This window comes from Mytilus trossulus, chromosome 6 (genome assembly GCF_036588685.1).
Source record: "Mytilus trossulus isolate FHL-02 chromosome 6, PNRI_Mtr1.1.1.hap1, whole genome shotgun sequence".
Classification (NCBI taxonomy): domain Eukaryota; kingdom Metazoa; phylum Mollusca; class Bivalvia; order Mytilida; family Mytilidae; genus Mytilus; species Mytilus trossulus.
The window spans coordinates 32,847,991-32,861,721 of NC_086378.1; the positions used below are offsets into that span (position 1 = coordinate 32,847,991).

Genomic DNA, 13,731 nt, shown 5'->3' on the forward strand with positions numbered 1-13,731 from the left:
GGACGTCCTGCACTTTTAAACGTTAACTTTGACATACTAAACTTCATACATCCATCATAAAAATGTTTGTGGTTATGTGAAAAATAGTTATGAATGGTACAAAATTGCAAAGGTCATAGTATTTCTTTGTTTGTTTGTGGTAATGTGAAATGTTGAAGGTGATTTTGAGCATTCCCAGTATGATGTATCGAAAATAGTATTGGTTTATGTAGCTAATTTCCTAATGCATGTAGATTAAAACTTTGGTTAGCCTGTTTGCTTTGTTTGTATATAAATTATTTTACAATCGTATTTGAGATGACGCCCAATCAAATTTAAATATTATAATTTATATATATAGTATATAAGTTTAACTATGCCTTTCTTTATCGTTTGAAGATGTCAATGTTAATTACCGCGATTGCTTACAAACGATTATACACACAAAGCAATCAATCCAAATAAAGTCTTACTCTACAAGCAATAGGGCATAAGCTGTACATTTCACTCGTTTTTTAATTCAATTGATACATGTATTTCATAAAAAAATCTATTTTGTTGTTGTTTTTACAAACATGGTCAGGAAAAATTCTTAGGAAAAGTGAATATTTTCTTTAGTTATGAAAATTATAAATACGAAGATACTAGTACATTGATAGCACGGAATTTGTCTATTTTTTTTAATTTGTAGTCGAGAATAATGCCGTTAAATTTGCTGTTTTTTTTGTATGACAAATTGTAAATCTCAAATAAAGGTGGCCTCGTTGGAAGAGGGTTTCAAATCGTGGATCAGTATCAGTAGCCTGTCACTGAGATTGAGAGTTCGACCCCCCCCCCCATTTGGAGGTTTGAAATCGAAATTGGTAGGTTTTTCAATATTTTTTGGGAACTTCAAGATACTCTCATTCAATTTTTCGATCCTTAAAGTCGAAAAGTATTAAAATTGATGTAGCGGAACCGATAAAATATGTCAAGATGTTCTGAAAGAGGAATTGTCAAGGCCCGTGAGTTTTGTAAACCATTCACCAGTCCAATAATTTTAAGCAATTCATAACTTTATAGACTGTTGAACTTGACACAAAATTAACACAGCTTGACCTCTTAAACTTAATAGCTTTATAACAAATTATGTCATTAATTAACCTAGCTATTGCCATACCAATAAGTTATTTAAATTTCTATTTGGTCCATTACATAGAACACTACATGAGTTATAACATAGACTAACTTACTCTTCCAGATTATGCATGACCTGCATTTCACAAAACCACCAACGACTAAAATTGATTGAAATTCATGAACAATTCAGAATGCTTATGATTAATTTAGTCGTACGTTATTTTGTTAAACGCAAGCCATCTAGCACTAGAGTCTACCTTCCGTTCTGTGTGGTGTTCCGGTGGCTTAATCGTTAGTTTTGGTCTTTAGACCGTTTTTCTTTGTATGTCTTTTGCATTGTCTGTTTGTATTCGACTGTTTTTACTGGCTCTGGTATTCGAGTCCGATGTATTCCAGCTCCGATCCGTATACTACTATACACTAGTAGTAAAATGAAAATAGTTCCGGAACGGAATCAATAATAAATGTACGGAGTTTGACTGATATTTTCTCCCTCTTCTTTACTTACCGACGCGTTGCTAATATATACTAAAGATTTATTAAACCAAATGGAATTATATTTTTTTTTAATTACGAAAAGACCTAAATAAATACTACTATATGATTGGACATAAATAAATGGTATGATATTAAGCTTACATCATTTTAACCTATTTACTCATATGTTAAAGTCTTGTTGCATACTTCATTCATAATTAAAGTCTTTTAACATATTTCATTCATTGTAATCTTTTTTTGTATCATGCGGTCACAATCAGCAGTCTGGAATAATTGACAAAGTCTCACAGGTTAACCAATGATTTTTCTGTATCTGACGTCAATTTGAACAATTGGACCAATATGATTATCAGCCTTAAAATAATAAAACCAAACAGATTAAAAGCTAATTTAAAATTTAAAATTTAATTTCATTGAATTTTAGATTTTGCTACATTCATTCAAATATTAATACGTATAATATCGTCACATCATTTTCACTCACATCTCGGACCTTCATACATAAAGTTCAGTTTTGCTGTTGTATTTCATCTACGGTCAGAAAGTATTTGGAGGTAAAGTTATTTTTTTCTATATTATGTTAAAACTTATACAATTGTATGCTTGGCATAGAAATATAATAGTTATAAAGCTCTTTTGGTGAATATTGGTTCAATTTTTTATTTTTTTTGGGAAAAATTGATTTTATAAATAGAAATTTTAAATTTATTTTGAAAGCAACACATGACATGTTTAAGATTAAGTTTGCAATAGCCAGTGGCGTAGACACTAGAAAAAAATCGTTAGCAGGGGTCTGAGCTAACGATTATAGTAAAATTCTCATTGAAATGTAAAATAAATGCTAGCTCGTGCTTCCAATGCTACGCTGGGCAACACCACTGGTAACTTAACATTGATTGATTGTTGGTTGCTTTACGCCGCATTAGCACAAAAAGGCTATATCGCGGCGAGAGCTTATTCGAATATCGATAACTTAACAAGAATATTAATAAATAGAGGTTTAAAATCAATATTACAGTAACTCAATAACGGGTTAAGTAGACAAATTACAAATGCCAATTGAAGGTCGGTCAGTATAAGATTCAATAATGATCTGGTGACTTTGTACCAGTACTGACATGTGGTATATATTTTTTAGAACGAACTTGTACGTGCCACATCATTTTATCAATTTAAACCAGGTTGTGTTCCAAAATTTTGATAGACGCACTCCGCCTATTCTTTGCTCCAAATCCTAGATACACGTTGAATTTTCATTTTCGAACATTTTTTTTAAGCGGAATCAATATACTGTTATTTACACATAATATCGAACTGGTTACCAGAACGTTGCATGGATACACCAAACCAGGTTGTGTATCTGGGAAACAGGCAAATGAAGCCCTCAATTTTAGAATTAAATTCATACATCTTTGTTTTATTCAAAATCAACAATCAGAATGTTCTATACAAGGATCACCAGTCCTTCACCTTTCATTTAAAACTTAAATAGCCCTATCCCCTAAAAAACTAAATCAAAAGATTTAAGCAAGAAACCAACCTGTCATAGGAGTTTTTTTGTTTTAATTAATCAGATTGTTGCAATTGTTGAGATTTTCCTATACTTGCGACACGTGTATAATTATTAGGTATCTGTCTCTATGACTTTTTCAACTTCTCATTGCAATCTTGACCTCTATATATTGGCTCCAAAAGTGTGCGACTCTCCCCCCAAAAGGATAACATTATGGTTCATTGTTCAATCTACATGTTGCTGAAACAAAGTTTGAAAAAAATCAACGACTCGTTTTGTACGCATTGACTTTAATACTATCAAGAACATTGGTACACATATTTGGATTGAAGTAAGGTCAAGGTTATCAATGTTTATAAATATAATCAACCATTGACCACTAATTTAATCCTGATACAAGGTTAAACAAATATTTAAAGGTTTACACTAATACATATTATTTTTACTAGTAAAACTGATTATCAAATCAGACATTTAAATTAGACCATACACGTGTCTGACTTTGAATAAACTATTTAAAATGTGATGCAGATATACATGTACACAGATATACATGTATGCACGCTGTCATACTGGTTAAGCTACTTACGTTTTTTTTACTATAAGGTTAGGTTTCTCGCTTGAATTGTTTTACATTTATCATTTCGGGGCCTTTAATATGTGGCTGTGCGGAGTTGAATTTGTTCATTGTTGAAGGCTTTACGATGAACTGATTAAGCTAACTTCGATATAGTTTAGTCCCTGGTGAAGAATTTTCTTATTGAAAATCATACCAAATCTCCTCATTTTTTATAATGAGTAAAACGTGATATAAATATACCGTGAGAGATATGGTATGATTACCAATGAGACAAATACCCACCAAAGTTTAAATGAAGTTAATTTAAGTAATAATAGACAACCGCATGGGGTTCATCAATGAGAAATACCCATACCATATAGTTTTTTTTAGTATGTTTTCGTCTTGCATCTGTGTTCTTAGTTTTGTTATTGTTCTTACCAAAAGTCCTCCCAGTCTTGTATTGCATCATTCTTTCTAAGATCGAGGATAACTCATATGATACAGTAAGAAAATATTCAAAGCTTTTGATCCTTTTTTTCAAAAGAAGACTTGTGATACATCTTCGTAAAACGAACAGGATACTCTTCGTCTTTTCAGAATCTAAAGGACTATGGGTAATCTCATTGCTTGTACATCAAAATGAAAATAACGTTACGTCATTGGTTGAATTTTTATTATTTATCACGTTTTAAACCAATCACAACGTTTTGGTGTACGCTTTTAGAAATATTAATCAGAATGCATTACATTCTGAAACGGCGAATTGATGTAACTTTACATCAGATTATAAAGTTTTTGCAATAACCGTTTCAAACACAACATTTTAACATAATGTATCCCTAGTACACGAATACCCCATCCGCACTGTCATTTTCTATGTTCTGTGAACCTTTAAAATGGGGTAAAAACTCAAATGTGGATTTAAAATTAGATAGACCATATCATAGAGAAGATGTGTACTAATTAAGTTTCAATTTGATTAGACTGCATCAAAAACTATACATCGACCAAAAACTTTAACCTGAAGCGAGACAGACGGACGGACGAACAAACAGACAATGAACGGTACGACGAACGGACGCACATACCAGAAAACATAATACCAACAAATGGGGCATAATAAATGGGCCATAAAAAGAGTACAACAAAAAACCCTAACTCACACAACAAATCGAAAAATGAACTTTCAGTGACATTTATGAATATGTATGTTATACTACTTGAAATGTTGAAACATACAAAGTATATTGGACTGAATGTTTATGAGTAGGATGTCCTATTTTATAAAACCTTGAAGAAGTCATTAGGGTGAGAGTATATGAGTACTTACACTTCCGTCATCTTTAAATTGTAACATGTTATTTCCGTTTTTTAAATGAGTTTGTACTAAGCCTCCTACTGAAAGAGGTTATGACGTCTTCCAAAAAAGTAATTTCTGACGTTTCAACAATTTCTCAGATGAATGAATATGTTTCATTTACAGACGTATCATTGTATAATATCGTTAAAATATTCATTATTTAAAAGTATGTCAAGGTCTGAAAATAGATGAAACCGCTTTAAACGCCAACATGTCTCGTTTGTTATTTATGGAATATGGAGAAAAAAAACAGCATATTTATAAACTTAAAAAGATTTTAAATATAAATTCAAAAAACCTAAATTATATGCACATACAAGATTGAGTCAAAATAAGTAAAAGGGAAAATTATGTAGGTTATTTTTCTATTCTGTTGACGTATAATTTAATTGTCCTTTCTTGAGTACATTTTAACGATGACATCAAAATAGGAACGTATAAAATTATAAACATCATAATTATAAATAATAAATGCATAGGTTGCAGATTTTTAAAAAGCTCGGAGTAGATTTTAAAGTTTAATTACGGAAACCTGTTACCTGATTGACTGAAATACTCATATTTTATTTATATCATATTTTTACATATATCCAAATTACAATAAGTCTAAAATAAACAATAAGCAAGCAATACATAGTATATATCTCAGCATTTTGTAGATTTTGTAGTCTTGACGTCATCTAATTCACCATATAGGTGACCTACGAAGACTGCCGACGGTAACATAACCCGATATACACATGAACCTGAATATGAATAGATTGCGACCACATGCGCCGCGCTAATCGAGCAAAAGCAATGACAATAGAGTATAACAAAAAACTAAACTCCAAGCTAAATGTATATTCAAAATATGAGAGGTTAAAACAATGACAAAAATCAACCCCTTCACCCCATCAACATACGGAACGAATAAAACATAATTGACATATTCCTGATTTTGTAACGGCATTCCTCAAAGAAAAAGGCGGGTGAAGCCTGGTTTTATAGCTATCTTAACCTTATATTCGTATGTCAGTTGTTTATAGTCTGTAGACAAAATTGGCGAGCAAATCAAAAATACATAATAGGCTTGTGAGTCAATGTTTGTGATCCAGCAGCCAAAACTATGTAAACATACATCACAGAGATTGACAGGAGTGAATATTTTTCCTACAAGTAATCCATTACCATAAAATATCTTGTATTGATAGATATTGAATTTAATAAAGGAGTAGGACCGATTTTGGCCTCAAATTTCAGGTTCATCTGACGAAAGATTCCGACCACCTTTTTAACACTTAAGTGTCTATTTTATTTGATTCTATTAGTTTATGTTCAAGATTTTAATTGATTTTGTTATTAAAAACGATCCGATTCAAGCTCAAATATGAAAAATCTACAAAATATGCCGAAAAATGACACTTTTCAGATGGTTTTTGTCAAAAATGAAAGTGGCCGCATCCGTGTTCATCCTCAACCTTTATATATGTTATGTATTATCATCAAATAAAACTTACATTTTAATATGAAGGATGAACACGAATGCGGCCACTTTCGTTTTACACGAAAACCGTCTAAAATTTAACTAAAATGCTAGAATTTTGAAAATTTCAGTGATATAGCATGACTTAATGGTGCTAGTACACGATATATGTTCACTGTATTGTCAAAAACAGCCCATATTTATGTAGCATAAGCATTCTACTGTCCAATAATTAACTAAAAGTTTACTGTTTAACAATTTTGTAAAACTGCTATATTTTGGGGCCAAAAAGAGGTCTTACCGGACTTACTCCTTTGAGATAATTACACTATTCCTGTTTCATCAAAACTAACTGTTTCTCTATATAAATTTGGTGTAGTTGTCTCGTGTCTTATGGATTTGTATCAATTTAAAGTAAAAGATATTAGCAGAAACTAAAGCAGCGTTCCATCTTTTCGTTCTTGTTTCGAGAGTAAGCAAATATTATTTAGGCCATCATTAAAAAGTTTCAAATCTTTTGCGCACACACTAACCAATAAGATTCACGCCATTTTTATCTATTTTAGGAGACTCAGTGTATAATTTCTTAAAAAAATCAGAATAAATTATTTCACATTTCTTTTAGATAATAGATACAATTTCAAAAAAACTTGCCCCTGCTTTATCTCTGAAAGATTTTTACAGTGAAGTGTACTACTTTGGGGACAAACTATAAGTAAATTATAAAAGAAATCTACTTTTCTAATTCAAAATATGGACAGTTTTAGATAAAGGGGTTCTATTATATGCCAGACTAGTTTGCTTTGTATTTTAACATTTTTCAGCTGTATTAAATAACGTCTTTACCTAAAAATTCACTAACCAACTTTTTGATACGTAATTTGACCCCTACACACTAGTTTATGCATACAATATAAAGAAATTAATTTGAAAGATGAATGAAAAATAATTGCAATTTGCACACTGATTACACTAGGGCACGAAAATCAAAGGACGACAACTGTGTCCCCGGACTATATAAGCTACTCTGGCCGCTTTATGTTAAGTTAATACAATGATCGTACAAGCATCGTGACTTATTTTGTGATCTTCAATGAAATACACCGACGGATTTACTCCAAATTCATACAGCTTAAGGTTAGTTTTATCTTTATTGTAAAAAAACAATTTATTGTTACAGAAAAGTTCAAAATGTCAACATATGTCGGCCCGAATTATGATTAAATCTCTCTTTCTAATCACATTTTTAAAAATCTAAAATCCCTTTAGAGCGATGAATTTCAGCAGCTAGCACCAACGACGGATCAAGTTTTTTAAAAGAGGGCGTAATTCCTAAAATAGATAATTTACTGTCGCATATTGTTTTAGACGTTTTTATGCTTAAATCATATAAATTGTGAAAAAAATCACCATAAGTATTGTTGGCGATCATGGAGATAAGGCACGTCTTCTTCGCCCCTTGAGTACCTGAAAAAAAGTCAGTCGTCATAGTATACCGATTCCCTATCGACCATCAGAAGGCTATATGCCACTAGAACATCATTAGAGTCCCAGTAAGTCGGTGAATGAATGTCATAAATCAACGGAGGACCCACAGAACCCTGTCTTCAATAAAGAGCCGACACCCAATGTACACAGTAAACTGCAATTGACTAAAAAAGACAACGTAACTCGCTATAAAATCGTGAAGAATGGGCTCCTGAATGATAAGCATCTCATGTTGACATAATATGTCATAACTTTGCATTTGCAACATACAATATCATTATTACGACATATGTTTTTCAACGACATGATAAACTTTGTCAAAATAACAATTTTGTATGCCGTTGCAATGATGCATAATGTTGATTCAAAGACGGAATATGTCGAAATAACGACATACTATGTCAAAATAACGACATAATATGTCAAAATAACGACATGATATGTCAAAATAACAATTCTTCATGTCATTGCAATGATACATAATGTTGATTCAAAGACAAAATACATCAAAAATATGACATGTTGTATACAACATTTACAGCTTACTGTTCGGTGTTAGCCAAGGCTCGGTGTTTAAGACCGTACTTTGGCCTATAAAGGTTTTTCTTTTACAAATTGTGTATAATTGTATGATAAGACGAAAATTAAGACATGTTATGTCTAAATAACATGATATGTTGAAATAACGACATGATATGTCGGAATACGAATGGAATGTCTTTGTAACGACAAACTAAGAAAACACCAGAGAAATTAGGTCGAAATAACATAGTTTATAGCTATAACGTATTTAAACTACAACTTCATATGGTATGTCATGCAACATTAACATGATTATAAGTAGTACAGATGACTTTGTGTGTCGCTTTGAAAAATTAGAAAGTAAAACACACAATAACCTTATTTCGTTTCCTTATCAAACTTTTTTTTGTTAAAAACTTATATTAATTACACATTACAAGTGCGTAGGAAATTGTGTTCCTCATTACAACATCTTTACAGACTTAACATATTGCAGACCTTTATGAAACAGTGACATATCTATTTACATGTATATTCCTTGAAGGTGACAGGTATATTTCTTGGAAGTAGACAAATTTATTTCTTAGAAGTATGTTAATATGTTTTAACTACATGCTTTCGGACTAATCGTTTGTGCATTTGCATGTTTAAAGAAATATACGTTTTACACAACGTCCAGCCGCAAACATTACATTTGTAATTTCGGGGCCTTTTATAGCTGACTATACGGTATGACTTTTCTCACTGTTGAAAGCCGTACGGTGACCAATATTTGTTAATTTCTGTGTCATATAGTCTTTCTTGTCAATAATTGTCTCATTAGCGATCATACCACATTTGTTTTCACAAACATGTTAACCGTGCCACATATTATTTAGTTTCGATTATTGTATAGTACATATTTGTTATTTTTTTCATTTGTTTAACATTTTGTAATGTCCAGGTTTTATAAGCGTAACTTGCCGGGGGCGGATCCAGCCATTTTAAAAAGGGGGGTTCCAACTATATGACCCCATTCAAATGCATTGATCGGCCCCAAAAAGGGGGTTCCAACCCCGGACCCCCACTGGATCCGCCAATGCTTGCTATACGGTATGGTTGTTGCTTATTCTGGAAGGCCTTATGTTGACCTATTGAATCTATGATAACTCTGTTTGATAGTTGTCTCATTTGCAGTCATACGACATCTTTTTATATTTTATATAGATCTATTAAATTATCATGTATGTGTTCGAGTCAGAAACGAAACTGGACCGGGGGAAAAGGTGAATGTCATGTTTTTGTAAATCCCGGTCAAGTTTAATCAACTACGAAAAGTTGGTGATAGGATTAAAAATTCTTCAGTCAAAAATGACATACGTGCTAAAATGTACATACTACTAACTATTGGACTGAAGAAGTCAAGGACTCAACCTACTGACTAGTAAAATACACTTGAATTAATAAGTATCCAATAACCAGATCACAAAGATATCGGTTAATTTAATCTTTACAAAATATCATTTGAATATACTTTTTCGTACGAATATTTCAGGAGACACTTTCTCGAATAAAATTCTAATTTTTATGAAGTAAGAAGCAAGTATCATGCAGTCTGATCCACCCTAGGTCACCCGGGGGATACAATTAACAAAAGTAAATAAAAAAAAAAAAAAAAATAGAAAAAAAATAATATTGGCAAAATCCCGGGGACCAAATAAATGAAAGTTCCCTATTTTTGCGAAAATCCCGGGGACAAAAAAATAATTTATAAAAAAAAAAAAAAAATGAATATCCCCAGATTTCCCGAAAATAAAGTAAAATAGGTATAAATATTTAAAAATGAGCAGTAACATTGGTATCGTAAAAATGTTATGGAAGCTTTTGGTGGTGTTCGTATTGTTGAGTTTGTAGTTTTCCATTTTTGTTTTGTATACTTCTGTTTGTCTGTAGGACGTTTTTCGTTTATGTGCATGACATTGTAAGTTCGATGGTATCTTCAACTTCTCTTTTAATGCTGGGTTTGTCTTTGTTTTCCCTGAGATGCCCCTTAATGAAGTCTACCTCTTACAAATAAAGGAACATGTCAGAATGCAGAGGGGGAGCAGTATGTTCCAATTCCAAAATAATATTTAACTTCATTAATTAAAAACCCGGATATATCGAATAAACTACCTTTTTTTATTGTGAATAACAAACAATGAATACAAGAACACGCAGTCATTACCGACTAATATAAACAGGGGTTGAGTGAAGAAAAACTAAAGCTTACAGGAAATAAGAACCAGAATACTATAAACGTTTTATGTAAAGGCAACGGAATGATGCATTTTATTATCTCTCAACCAAACTGAAATATTATAAGTGTGCATGGGTGAATATGGTTTATTTATTAGTTAACATACAAGAGAAGATATGGGATTGCCAATGAAACAACTCTCCACAAAAGACCAAATGGCACAGAAATTCACAATTATAGGTCACCGTACGGCCTTCAACAATGTTGTTGTTATTGTTGTTATTGGTTTTGGTAGTCGACTTACTTATGCCCCTTAAATTCATGTAACATAAATATTATGAATATATACTTTCAGTCCTTAATTTATTTTTAGTATTACGTTTTGGCGAGTTATTATATAAAACTTTGGCGAACATGGTTGACTGAATTACTAAGAAATATATATACATGTTGAGAGACAAAAAAACAAACCCAAAAACACATAACAGAAGGTACATGTAATAGAAAAATGAAAAAAAGGGCAAATGATAGTCCCTAATGAAATGCATTATTAATTGAAAGGTATCATAAAATTGTTTAGAAATGTTCAACAACGAGCAAAGCCCAAACCACATAGTCAGCTATAAATGGCCCCGAAATAAAAAATGTAAAACTATTGAAACGAGAAAACAAACGGCCCAACTTATGTACGAAAAATGAACTAAAATCAAATATGAAACAAATCAACAAACGACAACCACTGAATTACAGGCTCCTGACTTGGGACAGGCACATACACACAGAATGTGCCGGCATGGCTGGGGTTACCATGTAAAGTCGGCTTTGAACTAGCCTTAAGTAACTGAGAGCACTCATATACATGTATCGGTTCTTTGTGTCTATTGTTTTATGTCTGTTGTTTTGCGCGTTCTTATATTGTACTATTCAACCACTGTCCAAAACTAAAATAAAATCATCATTGATAACAAGTTACAAATTAAGCGTTCTTATTTGATAACTATACGATAAGGAACAGAATACATTCTTTTAAAAGTACAAGCTCGGACATTTACATTCAGGCCTTCAAATTGGTGTTTGTTTATTCAAGAAAAGTACATTTTGAGAACAAACTAAGTTCAATGTGTCACGTATGATAATAAATACAAAGATGAATAGACTTAACAAATATAATATTTGATATTAACAATGAAAATAATCCTACTATAGGGTAAAACAAACATTCAACGAGTTCATTATTTACTGTATTGCACTTTGTTATCCTAATCCTTTACTCTACATTATCTATCAAAACAAGAAGAAACTTAATCTTTTAAAGTGCACTACGTCAGAATATTGCTGTTTACCCCCGTATTGATGACTTGTCTAGTCTAAAACGTCAAAAAATTTTTGATGAACATTTTAATAGTTACGTTGTACAATCTTGAATGAAAACACTTTTGAATTCTTGCCTCGTTGATCTATTGTGTTTTTTTGCATATAAATAGCATGCTTCTAATTGTTCTCTAGCAAAAATATCTAAGTACCAATTAAACTTTTGAGTTCCTTAACGTATAGTAGCGTATTTTTCCATTTTAGGCTTTGTGATTGGGTTTGGTGTTTCATAATCTCTGGCACAGTTATTGCGTATGTTAAGAATGAATAATTACATTAGATGTATGTTTCATTATAATACGTTATTCTGATTGGCTAATTGCACATCATATGTTATTCCGTAAGCAGTTGCATGAGACAATAACATTTCATTCATGATGACACGAGGTCCCTCAATAAAGTGCACAGGTGAATTTAAAAATTTAACTTCATGAAAATCGTGTTTTTATAATCCTAGCTAAAAAATGTAATTATAAGTATTGAATGCTTCTTTTTGTAACTTTATAGGGTTGTAAAAGCGTTGACCGAAGTACATTTTTAGAATGAAGCGCTAATATGTTTGTTGAATGGAATTGGTGTTGGGTTATATTCATTTATAGAATGTGTATTCATTTTAGAATTCTCGAAGGTACATATAAGTGAAAACATTTTCTAGAATACATACAATGTATTCATTAAAAATCTTTCTCATTTGAGAGCGATGACTTTGTGTGTATTACAAGTTGACAAATGACTGAAGCAATACGTTGATGTAATGAAGAACTCCGGTATTCTCAGAAAAAGAAATGACAAAACTGGAATATTATTAATATTTATGTCCAATTAAGCTATACAATGAACGAAGGTGTTCGGTCTTTTAACAGTCGGAATGTCGTTTTAATCCGATGTTGCTGGCTTTATATGGCATTTTTTTATCAGACGAATACATATCCAGCAATATGTTTATAACTATTTCCTGTATTCTATACACCATAATCATTAGACTTTTTTTTAACTGGTTCAGAACTTTCTAATGAATGCTAATACCGAATAGCAAGACAAAACAAAAACGCATAAGAAAGATAAAAACTCTTTAATAATCAGGTAGAAGGTACTACATGTATTTGGATTTTTAACTTTCGCCTAAACCCCCATTTCAGATGCAAAAAAGCACATAATCAGGAATATACTGATCTAGTACACATTTGTTTCTATGGCCTACTAAAGCCCGCCAATGGAAGAGGGATTTCTCGCTGTGTTGAAGGTCTTGTGCTAGTTTATGCTCTTTGGTCGTGTTGCTGTCTCTTTAACACATTCCTTGTTCCCATTCTCAATTGTATTCATTATCAAATATAAGGCATCACAAATCTTTTCATAAAACTATTACTATAAATAAGAAGGTATTTATATATACCCTTTAATGTTTCAGATACAAAGTTCGAGAGTGAACTACATGTACGTCATTATGATATGGTACTCAGATAGCGTTCGCCAAAATAGGTACAATAACCTCATATTGTGAAGGTACTTTTATGTTACAAACACGTGGCTGTCCTTGACCTTCATTAAAAAATAAATACCAGACTGATATTCTTCATACCTTAAAATAATATATTTCCAGTTTGTTTGTCTTCGAAGATTGTTTCTTAAATTTAAG

At 31.7% G+C, this 13,731-nt stretch overlaps 1 protein-coding gene across 3 annotated transcripts in view; it reads left to right on the forward strand.

The window, feature by feature from the left end:
• The window catches only part of LOC134721144 (probable cytochrome P450 CYP44), a 49,952-nt gene that overhangs the window by 12,212 nt on the left and 24,009 nt on the right, over nt 1-13,731 (forward strand). The window contains exon 1 of one of the 3 annotated variants that reach the window (XM_063583944.1): nt 2,038-2,150. The exons of the other annotated variants lie outside the window; for them this stretch is intronic. The gene's annotated coding sequence lies outside the window, so the exon portion shown is untranslated. Of the gene's footprint in view, nt 1-2,037; nt 2,151-13,731 lie in introns of those variants that run through there. 3 annotated transcript variants of the gene reach the window in all.